Below are 12,740 nucleotides of genomic sequence, written 5' to 3' on the forward strand. Positions count from 1 at the left end.
TCAGCTAACATCATATTAAAAGGCACAAAACTGAAGGCTTTCCCCGTTAAATCAGGAACAAGACAGGGTTGTCCACTCTCTCCACTCTTATTTAATGTGGTACTAGAGGTTCTAGCCAGAGCAATCAGACAAGACAAAGAAATAAAGGGCATCCATATCGAAAAAGAAAAAATAAAGGTATCACTTTTTGCAGATGATATGATCCTATACATAGAAAACCCCAAAGAATCCACAAAAAGACTACTAGAAACAATAAGCCAATACAGTAAGGTCGCAGGATACAAAATTAATATACAGAAGTCAATAGCCTTTCTATATGCCAACAATGAAACATTTGAGAACGAACTCAAAAGAATAATCCCCTTCACGATTGCAACAAAAATAAATAAAATACCTAGGAATAAACATAACAAAGAATGTAAAGGACTTATATAATGAAAACTATAAACCATTGTTAAGGGAAATCGAAAAAGATATAATGAGATGGAAGAATATACCTTGTTCTTGGCTAGGAAGAATAAATATAATCAAGATGGCCATGTTACCCAAAGTAATATACAAATTTAATGCAATTCCCATCAAAATTCCAATGACATTTTTTAAAGAAATGGAGAAAAAAATCATCAGATTTATATGGAACTATAAAAAACCCCGAATAGCCAAAGCAATCCTAAAGAAAAAGAATGAAGCTGGGGGCATTACAATACCTGACTTCAAACTATACTATAGGGCCACGACAATCAAAACAGCATGGTATTGGCAGAAAAATAGACACTCAGACCAATGGAACAGAATAAAAAACCCAGAAATAAAACCACATATATATAGTCAAATAATTTTTGATAAAGGGGCCAACAACACACAATGGAGAAAAGAAAGCCTCTTCAATAAATGGTGCTGGGAAAACTGGAAAGCCACATGCAAAAGAATGAAACTGGACTACAGTTTGTACCCCTGTACTAAAATTAACTCAAAATGGATCAAAGATCTAAACATAAGACCTGAAACAATTAAGTACATAGAAGGAGACAGAAGTACTAAACTCATGGACCTGGGTTTTAAAGAGCATTTTATGAATTTGACTCCAAAGGCAAGAGAAGTGAAGGCAAAAATTAATGAATGGGACTACATCAGACTAAGAAGTTTTTGCTCAGCAAGAGAACCTGATAACAAAATAAACAGACAGCCAACTAAATGGGAAATGATATTTTTAAACACCTGCTCAGATAAGGGCCTAATATCCAAAATCTACAAAGAACTCATAAAACTCAACAACAATCAACAAACAATCCAATAAAAAAATGGGAAGAGGACATGAACAGACACTTCTCCCAGGAAGAAATACAAATGGCCAACAGATATATGAAAAGATGCTCATCTTCTTTAGTTATTAGAGAAATGCAAATCAAAAGTGCAATGAGATACCACCTCACACCTGTTAGATACTATTATTAACAAGACAGGTAATAGCAAATGTTGGAGAGGCTGTGGAGAAAAAGGAACCCTCATCCACTGTTGGTGGGAATGTAAGGTAGTACAACCATTATGGAAGAAAGTATGGTGGTTCCTCCAAAAACTGAAAAGAGAACTACCTTATGACCCAGCAATCCCTGTGTTGGGTATATACCCAATAACTCAGAAACATTGATATGCAAAGACACATGCAGCCCCATGTTCATTGCAGCATTGTTCACAGTGGCCAAGACATGGAAACAACCAAAAAGCCCATCAATAGATGACTGGATAAAGAAGATGTGGCACATATACACTATGGAATACTACTCAGCCATAAGAAATGATGACATCGGATCATTTACAGCAAAATGGTGGGATCTTGATAACATTATATGAAGTGAAATAAGTAAATCATAAAAAACCAGGAACTGCATTATTCCATACGTAGGTGGGACATAAAATTGAGACGAAGAGACATTGATAAGAGTGTGGTGGTTATGGGGGGAGGGGAGAGAGGGAGGGGAAAGGGGGAGGAGGAGGGGCACAAAGAGAACTAGATAGAAGGTGACAGAGGACAATCTGACTTTGGGTGATGGGTATGCAACATAATTGAACGACAAGATAACCTGGACATGTTATCTTTGAATATATGTATCCTGATTTATTGATTTCACCCCATTAAAAAAATAAAATTATAAAAAAAATGTTCAACATCACTAGTCATTAAAGAAATGCAAATTAAAACTGCAATAAGATATCACCTCACAGCAGTCAGAAAAGCACTCATTAGTAAAACAACACACAGTAACTGCTGGCGAGGATATTGAGAAAAGGGAACTCTCCTACATTACTGGTGGGAATGCAGACTGGTGCAGCCACTGTGGAAAACAGGATGCATATTCCTCATAAAATTAAAAGTGAAACTGCCTTTTGATCCAGCCATTCCACTTTTATGAATATATCCCAAGAAAACCACATCAATGATCCAAATGAAGAAATACACCTCTATGTTTATGGCAGCATTGTTTACCATAGCCAAGATGTGAAAACAGCCCAAGTGTCCATCAATGGATGAGTGGGTAAAAAAGCTGAGGTACATATACACAATGGAATACTATGAGGCCATGAAAAAGAAAGAAATCTTACCTTTTGCAACAACATGGATGGACCTGGAAACTATTATGTTACATGAAATAAGCCAGGCAGAGAAAGAAAAATATTATATGACTTCACTTATTTGAGGAATTCAATGAACAATATGAACTGAGGAACAGAATAGAGAGATAGTCGGGATCAAAGGGACCAGAGGGAAAGCAGACAGAAGAAAAGATCATGATAGGATGGTATTATAGAAAGATAAGAGATTGATGAAATTATATACACATATCACAGCATTATAGAGCAGAAAAGAAAATCCTGAAGGGAAAGGGGAAGAAAAAGGGGTAAGGGTGATGTTGAGAAAAACATGGGGGTGGGGAGATGCACTTGGGGAGACATTTGAATCTATGTAAACACAGTAAATTTAAATGAAATAAGTAAATAAATAATTCTATATTCTAAATGTAGTTATGGAATACAAATAGAAATATTTTACAGTAAATGATATCAATGTACTATATTTAAAATATTGAATTATAGTTTGAGTTGCTAAGTAAATAAGTGAAAGGAAAAAAATATTTGTCAACCAGTTCCAGCAATACATTATAAAGATGATACATCAAGATCAAGTGGGGCCCTGGCCAGTTGGCTCAGTGGTAGAGCGTCGGCCTGGCGTGCAGAAGTCCTGGGTTTGATTCCTGGCCAGGGCACACAGGAGAGACGCCCATCTGCTTCTCCACCCCTCCCCTTCTCCTTCCTCTCTGTCTCTCACTTCCCTTCCTGCAGCCGAGGCTCCATTGGAGCAAAGATGGCCCGGGCGCTGGGGATGGCTCCTTGGCCTCTGCCCCAGGCGCTAGAGTGGCTCTGGTCGCAACAGAGCGACGCTCCGGAGGGGCAAAGCATTGCCCCCTGGTAGGCAGAGCGTCACCCCCTGGTGGACGTGCTGGGTGGATCCTGGTCGGGTGCATGCGGGAGTCTGTCTGACTGTCTCTCCCCGTTTCCAGCTTCAGAAAATACAAAAAAAAAAAAAGATCAAGTGGGATTTATTCCAGGAAGGCAAGGCTGGTACAATATTTGCTAATTAATAAATGTGATTCACTACATAAACAAAAGAAAGGATAAAAATCACATGATTATATCAATAGATGCAGAAAAAGCATTTGATAAAATCCAGCATCCATTATGATCAAAACTCTCAGCAAAGTAGGAAAACAGGGAACATACCTCAACATAATAAAGGCCATAAATGACAAACCCACAGCCAACATCATACTCAATAGGAAAAAATTAAAAGCAATCCCCTTAAGATCAAGAACAAGAGAGGGGTGCCCCCTTTCACCACTCGTATTTAACATAGTTCTGGAAGTTCTATACACAGCAATCAGACAAGAATAAGTAATAAAAGGCATTCAAATTGGAAAAGAAATAAATCTATCATTATTTGCTGATGATATGATACTGTGCATAAAAAAACCTGAAGTCTCGATCAGAAACCTACTAGACCTGATAAATGAATTCAGCAAAGTGGCAGGATATAAAATTAATCTGCAGAAATCAGTGAGATTTTTATATAGCAACAATAAACTGTCAGAATAAGAAATTAAGAAAACAATTTCATTCAATATTGCAACAACAAAATAATAATAATGTACCTAAAAATAAATTTAACCAAGGTGAAAAAAGACTTGTACTTGAAAAATTATAAGATATTAAAAAATAAAATAAAATGAGTGGAAGCATATGCCATGTTTGTGATAGGAAGAATAAATATTAAAATGTCTATATTACCCAAAGCAATTCAAAAATTCAATACAATTCCTATTAAAATACCAATGGCATACTTCAAAGATATGAAACAAATATTGCAAAAATTTAAATGGAGCCAAAAATTAACCTGAATAGACTCAGCAACCTTAAAAATGAAGAATAAAGTGAGAGCTTTCACACTTTTTGATATCAAGTTATACTACAAAGCCATTGTAATCAAAAGTGCTTGGTACTGGCATAAAAACAGACATACAGATCAATAAAACAGAACAGAGAACCCAGAAATAAACCCATGCCTTTATGGTCAATTAATATTTGACTAAGGAGGCAGGAGTATACAGTGAAGTAAGCACAGTCTCTTTAATAAATAGTGTTGGGAAAATTGAACAGGTACATACAAAGAGATGAAACTAGACCACCAACTTATGCCATTTACAAAAATAAATTCAATATGGATAAAAGACTTAAATGTAAGTCACAAAACATAAATATCTTGGAAGAAAAAAAGACAGTAAACTCTGATTTTATGGCAATATTTTTGTTGCTATATCTCCACAGGCAAGTGAAATAAAATGAAAAATAAACAAATGGGACTATACCAAACTGAAATTTTTTTTTCACAGCAAAAGACATCATTAACAAAATACAAGGACAACTCACACAATGAAAGAACATATTCACCAATACATCTGATGAGGGGTTAGCAACCAAAATTTACAAAAGACTTCTAAAACTCAACACCAGGAAGATAGTCCAATTAAAAAATGGGCAAAGGAACTGAATAGACACATGCACAAATGACATACAGATGGCCAATAGGTGTATGAAAAAAATGTTTAATGTTACTAATTATCAGAGAAATGCAATAAAAACCACAATGAGATTAAAAGTCTAATCACAGATAGACGAAGATGGCAGTGGAGTAGGTGGACGCACGGACGCGCAGCTCTCACCACCAAACTGGAAAACAAATCAATGTGGGAAAAATCAGCATGAAAAACCAACTCTGGACTACAAGAATAGTTCTCAAATGCCAAGGAGCAAAGAAAAAGCCACAACAAACCTGGTAGGGAGTGCCTGAATCTCCCCTGCTTACAGGAACGGAGGGGGGGTGAGGCTGAGAGCCCAGAGTGGATCTCACTCCAGGGAAAAGAGCAGAAAATACTGCCCACAGCCACTTGCCTGGCAACCAGGGTGCAAGGTGTGTTGAAAAGACCAGCTTATCTCCCAAGTGGAAAAAAGAGAGAGAGGGACAGAATGTGAGGAGCTAAGGAATGCAGGAGACAACCTAAAAAAGCTGACTCATCTGTGCTGGAGGCATCCATAGCTGGGGGAGGGACTGATCCTTCCACAAAACAGTACTGAATTGCTTCTGGATCAGAGATCTCCAGACATCTCTCCAGCTCCAATCAGCGCAACAAGACACAGCTGAAAACAAGAAGTGGAAAGGAGGGGCAGTAGCTCAGGTCTCCATGGAGATCTGAGATACACCTCACCCTACTGAAACTGAGAAAACATCCTGCCCCCAGAGACATTAGTTGGTGGGAGATGCCTTCAGAGTTTCAGGTTACACACATGGCATTCCTGGATACAGTTTCAAGGAAGCCTTCTGCTGAGATCAGTAAACAAGACTATCACCTGTTAAGAAAACAAACAAATCAATACTTCAAAGCTGACCAAATCCGAAAGTGGATTACAAATAATAGCTGATACTAACTCAAGAAGACGTAGAAATAACAAAACTGAAAACTAGTGGCAGACATCACCAAGCCCAGACTCAACCAACTCTACAAACAAAATACCTAAACACAGATAATGAGAAGACAAAAAGGTGCAATCCAAATGAAACCACAAGAGAAATCTTCAGGAGATGAACTGAGTGATATGGAAATAATCAAACTTCCAGATGCAGAGTTCAAAATAATGATTGTAAGGATGCTTAGGGATCTTAGAACAACAATGGATAGTCATTATGAACACCTAAATAAAGAAATAGCAAGTATAAAAAAGAATCAGTCGGATATGACAAATACAACATCAGAAATAAAGACCACAATGGAAGGAATTAAAAACAGGATGGATAGAGCTGAGGACCAAATCAGCGAGTTGGAGGACATCTTGAATGAAGGCAAGAAAGCAGAGAAGAAAAAAGAAAAGAGACTCAAAAAGTCTGAGAAAACTCTTAGAGAGCTCTGTGACAACATGAAGAGAAATAACATCTGCATCATAGGGTTTCCTGAAGAAGAAGAAAAAGAACAAGGGATAGAGACTTTGTTCAATCATATCATAGCTGAAAATTTCCCTAAATTAATGAAGGAGAAACTCTCACAAGTTCAAGAAGCACAGAGGACTCCATTAAAGAGAAACCCAAAGAAACCTACACCAAGACACAACATAATTAAAATACCAAAGCTAAGTGATAAAGAGAAAATATTAAAAGCTGCAAGAGAAAAAAAAGCTATCACCTACAGAGGAGCTTCCATAAGTATGACATCCAACTTCTCAACAGAAACACTTGAGGCCAGAAGGGAATGGCAAGAAATATTCAAAGTAATGCAGAACAAGAACCTACAACCAAGACTACTTTATCCAGCAAGGCTATCATTTAAAATCGAAGGACAAATAAAAAGCTTCCCAGAAAAAAAAAACAACTCAAGGAATTCATTACAACCAAACCAATGCTGCAGGAAATGTTAAGGGGCCTGTTGTAAACAGATCAAAGGAGAAAAAGAATATAGCAAAAGACTAATACAGCTTAAAAGAATAAAATAGCAATAAACAACTACATATCAATAATAACCATAAATGTAAATGAATTAAATGATCCAATCAAAAGACATAGGGTAGCTGCATGAATAAGAAAACAGGACCCGTACATATCCTGTCTACAAGAGACACACCTTAGAACAAAAGATACACATAGATTGAAGGTAAAAGGATAGAAAAAAACATTTCATGCAAATGGAAATGAAAAAAAAAGCTGGGGTAGCAATACTTATATCAGACAAATGGGACTTTAAAACAAAGGATATAGTAAGAGATAAAGAAGGCCACTACATAATGATAAAGGGAGTAATCCAACAGGAAGATATAACTATTATAAATATCTATGCACCCAATAGAGGAGCACCTAAATATATAAAGCAGATTTTCATGGATTTAAAGGGTGAGATCAACAGCAATACTATAATAGTAGGGGATTTCAATACCCCACTAACATCACTAGATAGATCCTCAAGAAAGAAAATTAACAAAACAATAGCAGACTTATTGGACACACTAGATCAACTCGATTTAATAGATATCTTCAGAACCTTTCACCCTAAAGCAGCAGAATATACATTCTTTTCAAGTGCTCATGGTACATTCTCTAGGACAGACCACATGTTAGGGCACAAAAGCGGTCTCAACAAATTTAAGAAGATTGAAATCATATCAAGCACTTTCTCCGATCACAACGGCATGAAACTAGAAATGAACCACAGCAGAAAAGCTCAAAATTTCTCAAACACATGGAAACTAAATAGCAGGTTTTTAAATAATGAATGGATTAAGAATGAGATCAAAGAAGAAATTTAAAAAATTTTCTTGAAACGAAAAACAATGAGCATACAACAACTCAAAATTTATGGGACACAGCAAAAGCAGTACTGAGAGCGAAGTTCATAGCACTACAGGCACACTTTCAGAAGCTAAAAAAAGCTCAAATAAACAACTTAACCCTGCATCTAAAAGAACTAGAAAAAGAACAGCAAGTATAGCTCAAATGTAGTAAAAGGAAGGAAATAATAAAGTTCAAAGCAGAAATAAATGACATAGAGGCTAAAGAAACAATACAGAGGATCAATGAAACTAGGAGCTGGTTCTTTGAAAAGGTAAACAAGATTGATGAACCTTTAACTAGACTCACCAAAAAAAAGAGAGAGAGGACTCAAATAAAATTAGAAATGAGAGTGGAGAAATAACAACTGACACAACAGAAATACAAAATATTGTAAGAAAATACTATGAAGAACTGTATGCCAAAAAACTAGACAACCTAGATGAAATGGACAAGTTCCTTGAAACATACAATCTTCCAAAAATCAATCTGGAAGAATCAGAAAACCTAAACAGACTGATTACACCAAATGAGATCAAAACAGTTATCAAAAAACTCACAACAAAGAAAAGTCTGGTGCCTGATGGCTTCACAAGTGAATTCTACCAAATATTCAAAGAAGAACTATCTCCTATTCTTCTCAAACTATTTCAAAAACTTCAAGAGGAAGGAAGACTTCCAAGCTCCTTTCATGAGGAGAGCATAATTCTGATTCCAAAACCAGGCAAAGACAGCACAAAGAAAGAAAATTATAGGCCAATATCTCTGATGAATATAGATGCTAAAATCCTCAACAAAGTATAAGCAAACCGGATCCAACAATATATAGAAAAAATCATACACCATGATTAAGTGGGATTTATTCTGGTGGGGCAAGGCTGGTACAATATTTGTAAATCAATCAATGTGATTCATCACATAAAGAAAAAGAAGGAGAAAAACTACATGATAATTTTAATAGATGCAGAAAAAAACATTTGATAAAATCCAGCACCCATTATGATCAAAATTCTCAGCAAAGTGGGAATACAGAGAACATACCTCAACATGATAAAAGCCATCTATGACAAACCCACAGCCAACATCATACTCAATGGGCAAAAATTAAAAGCAACACCCTTAAGATCAGGAACAAGGCAGGGGTGCCCCCTTTCACCACTCTTATTTAATATAGTCCTGGAAGTCCTAGCCACAGCAATCAGACAAGAAGAAGAAATAAAAGGCATTCAAGTTGGAAAAGAAGAAGTAAAACTATCATTAGTTGCAGATGATATGATATTGTATATAGAAAACTGTAAAGTCTCAGTCAAAAGACTAATGGACCTGATAAATGAATTCAGCAAAGTGGCAGGATATAAAATCAATACTCAGAAATCAGAGGCATTTTTATACACCAACAATGAACAGTCAGAAAGAGAAGAAATTAAGGAAAAAATCCCCTTCACTATTACAACCAAAAAAATAAAGTACCTAGGAGTAAACTTAACCAGGGAGACTAAAGACTTGTACTCGGAAAATTACAAAGCATTGATAAAAGAAATCAAGAAAGATACAAACAAGTGGAAGTATATACCGTGCTCATGGTTAGGAAGAATAAACATCATTAAAATGTCTATATTACCCAAAGCAATCTATAAATTCAATTCAATACCAATTAAAATACCAATGACATACTTCAAAGATATAGATCATATGTTCCAAAAATTTATATGGAACCAAAAAAGAACACGAATAGCCTCAGCAATCTTAAAAAGAAGAATAAAGTGGGAGGTATCACACTTCCTGATATCAAGTTATACTACAAGGCCATTGTACTCAAAACAGCCTGGTACTGGCATAAGAACAGGCATATAGATCAATGGAACAGAACAGAGAACCCAGAAATAAACCCACAGCTCTATGGACAACTGATATTTGACAAAGAAGGTAAGGAAATACAATGGAGTAAAGACAGCCTCTTTAACAAATGGTGTTGGGAAAATTGGACACCTGCCTGCAAGAAAATGAAACTAGATCACCAACTTACACCACTCACAAAAATAAACTCAAAATGGATAAAAGACTTAAATGTAGGCCATGAAACCATAAGCATCTTAGAAGAAAACATAGGCAGTAAGCTCTTTGACATCTCTCGGAACAATATATTTGCTGATTTATCTCCATGGGGAAGTGAAATAAAAGACAGGATAAACAAATGGGACTATATAAAACTAAAATGCTTTTGCACAGCAAAAGACAATAATAACAGAATAAAAAGACAAACTACACAATGGGAGAACATATTTGACAATACATCTGATAAGGGGTTAATAACCAAAATTTATAAAGAATTTGTAAGTCTCAACACCAGGAAGACAAACAATCCAATCAAAAATGGAAAAAAGAAATGAATAGACACTTCTGTAAAGAGGGCATACAGATAGCCAATAGGCATATAAAAAAATGCTCAACATCACTAATCATTAGAGAAATGCAAATTAAAAACACAATGAGATATCACCTCACACTGGTCAGAATGGCGCTCATCAAGAAAACAACACAGAATAAGTGCTGGCGAGGATGTGGAGAAAAGGGAACCCTTCTGCATTGCTGGTGGGAATGCAGACTGGTGCAGCCACTGTGGAAAACAGTATGGAGATTCCTCAAAAAAATGAAAATCAAACTGCCTTTTGACCCAGCTATCCCACTTTTAGGAATACACCCCAAGAACACCATAGAATGGCTCCAAAAGGAGAAATGCACCCCCATGTTTGTGGCAGCATTGTTCACAATAGCAAAGATCTGGAAACAGCCCAAGTGTCTGTCAGAGGACAAGTGGATTAAAAAGCTTTGGTACATATATACTATGGAATACTACTCAGCCATACAAAATGATGACATCGGATCATTTACAATAACATGGATGGACCTTGATCACATTATACGGAGTGAAATAAGTAAATCAGAAAAAACTAAGAGCTATATGAATCCATACATAGATGGGACATAAAAATTAAACTTAGAGACATGAACAAGAATGCGATTGCAATGAGGGTGGGGGGTTGGGGGAGGGGGAGGGGGCAAGGAAGGAGAGAGGGTGTGGGGGAGGGGAGGGGCACAAAGAGAACCAGATAGAAGGTGACAGAAGACAATTTGACTTTGGGTGAGGGGTATACAGCATAATCAAATGTCAAAATAATCTGGAGATGTTTTCTCTCAACATATGTACCCTGATTTATCAATGTCACTGCATTAAATTTAATTTAAAAAATTTAAAAAAGGAACTACAAAAACAACCCCACAATGATATACCACTTCACACCTGTCAGAATGGTACTCAATAACAAATCAACACACAATAAGTGCTGACGAAGGTGTGGAAAAAAGGGAACCCTCCTGCACTGCTGGTGGGAATGCAGACTTGTCCAACCACTGTGGAAAATAATGTGATGTTTCCTCAAAAAATTAAAAATGGAACTACCTTTTGACTCAGCTATCCCATTTTTAGAAATATATCCTAAGAATTCCAAAACACTAATTTAAACAAATATATGCAACCCCATGTTTATTGCAGCATTGTTTACAATAACCAAGATCTGGAAACAGCCTAATTGTCCATCAGTGGATGAATGGATAAAATAAAGTGGTACATATACACAATAGAATACTACACAGCCATGAAAAAGAAGGAAATGCTACCTTTTGCCAGTGGTATAGATCAGGGGAAGTCAACCTTTTTATACCTCCTGCCCACTTTTGTATCTTTGTTAGTAGTAAAATTTTCTAACCACCCACTGGTTCCACAGTAATGGTGATTTATAAAGTAAGGAAGTAACTTTACTTTATAAAATTTATAAAGCAGAGTTACAGCAAGTTAAAGCATATAATAATTACTTACCAAGTACTTTATGTCGGATTTTCACTGTTTGGCAAAATAAATCTTTATAAAACAACTTACTATAGTTAAATCTATCTTTTTATTTATACTTTGGTTGCTCCGCTGCCCACCATGAAAGTTGGAATGCCCACTAGTGGGTGGTAGGGACCAGGTTGACTACCACTTGTATAGATGGACCTGGAGATTATTATGCTAAGTAAAATAAGCCATGCAGAGAAAAAAATATCATATGATCTCAGTTATATGTGTAATATATATGAACAAGGTATATTAAGGAATGGAATAGAGGCAGAGGTGGAGTCACAGGGAGCAGAAGGACAGCTGTCAGAGGGAAAGAGGATGAGGGGATGGAGTCAGAGAAAGTGAAGGAATTAGTGAAATTATACATACATAACACAAAGATACATATAATAGGACAGCAAATCCCAGAGGAAAGGGAGGGAGAAAGGAGAAGTTAGGGCACATGGTTGGGGAGTGAGGGTGTTTTATTGAGTGGGACACTTGAATCTATGTTAACACAATAAATTAAAATTAATTAAAAAATAAATAAAATTGATAAATAAAATGTCTTTTATTCATTTTGAGTTTGTTTTTTGTGAATGGTTTAAGTTGGTGGTCTAGTTTCATTTTTTTGTACGTACCTGTTCAATTATCTCAAAACAACTTATTAAAGAGACTGTCTTTTTTACAATTTAATTTAGAAAATTACATCTAACAGAGTGACATTGATCAATAAGAGTACATAGGTTTCAGGTCAACATTTCTACTGCATTTGAACTGTTCATTATGTTGTATATCCATCACACAAAGTGAAATCATTTTTTGTCATTGTATATTTGTCCCTCTTTATTCCCTTCCCTTCAATTTTCCCCTACATCTCCTTTTTCATGGTAACAACTTCACTTTATCTATCTTCATAACTCAGTTTTATATCCCACATAT

The sequence above is a fragment of the Saccopteryx leptura genome, chromosome 2 (assembly GCF_036850995.1).
Source record: "Saccopteryx leptura isolate mSacLep1 chromosome 2, mSacLep1_pri_phased_curated, whole genome shotgun sequence".
In the NCBI taxonomy this organism is placed as follows: domain Eukaryota; kingdom Metazoa; phylum Chordata; class Mammalia; order Chiroptera; family Emballonuridae; genus Saccopteryx; species Saccopteryx leptura.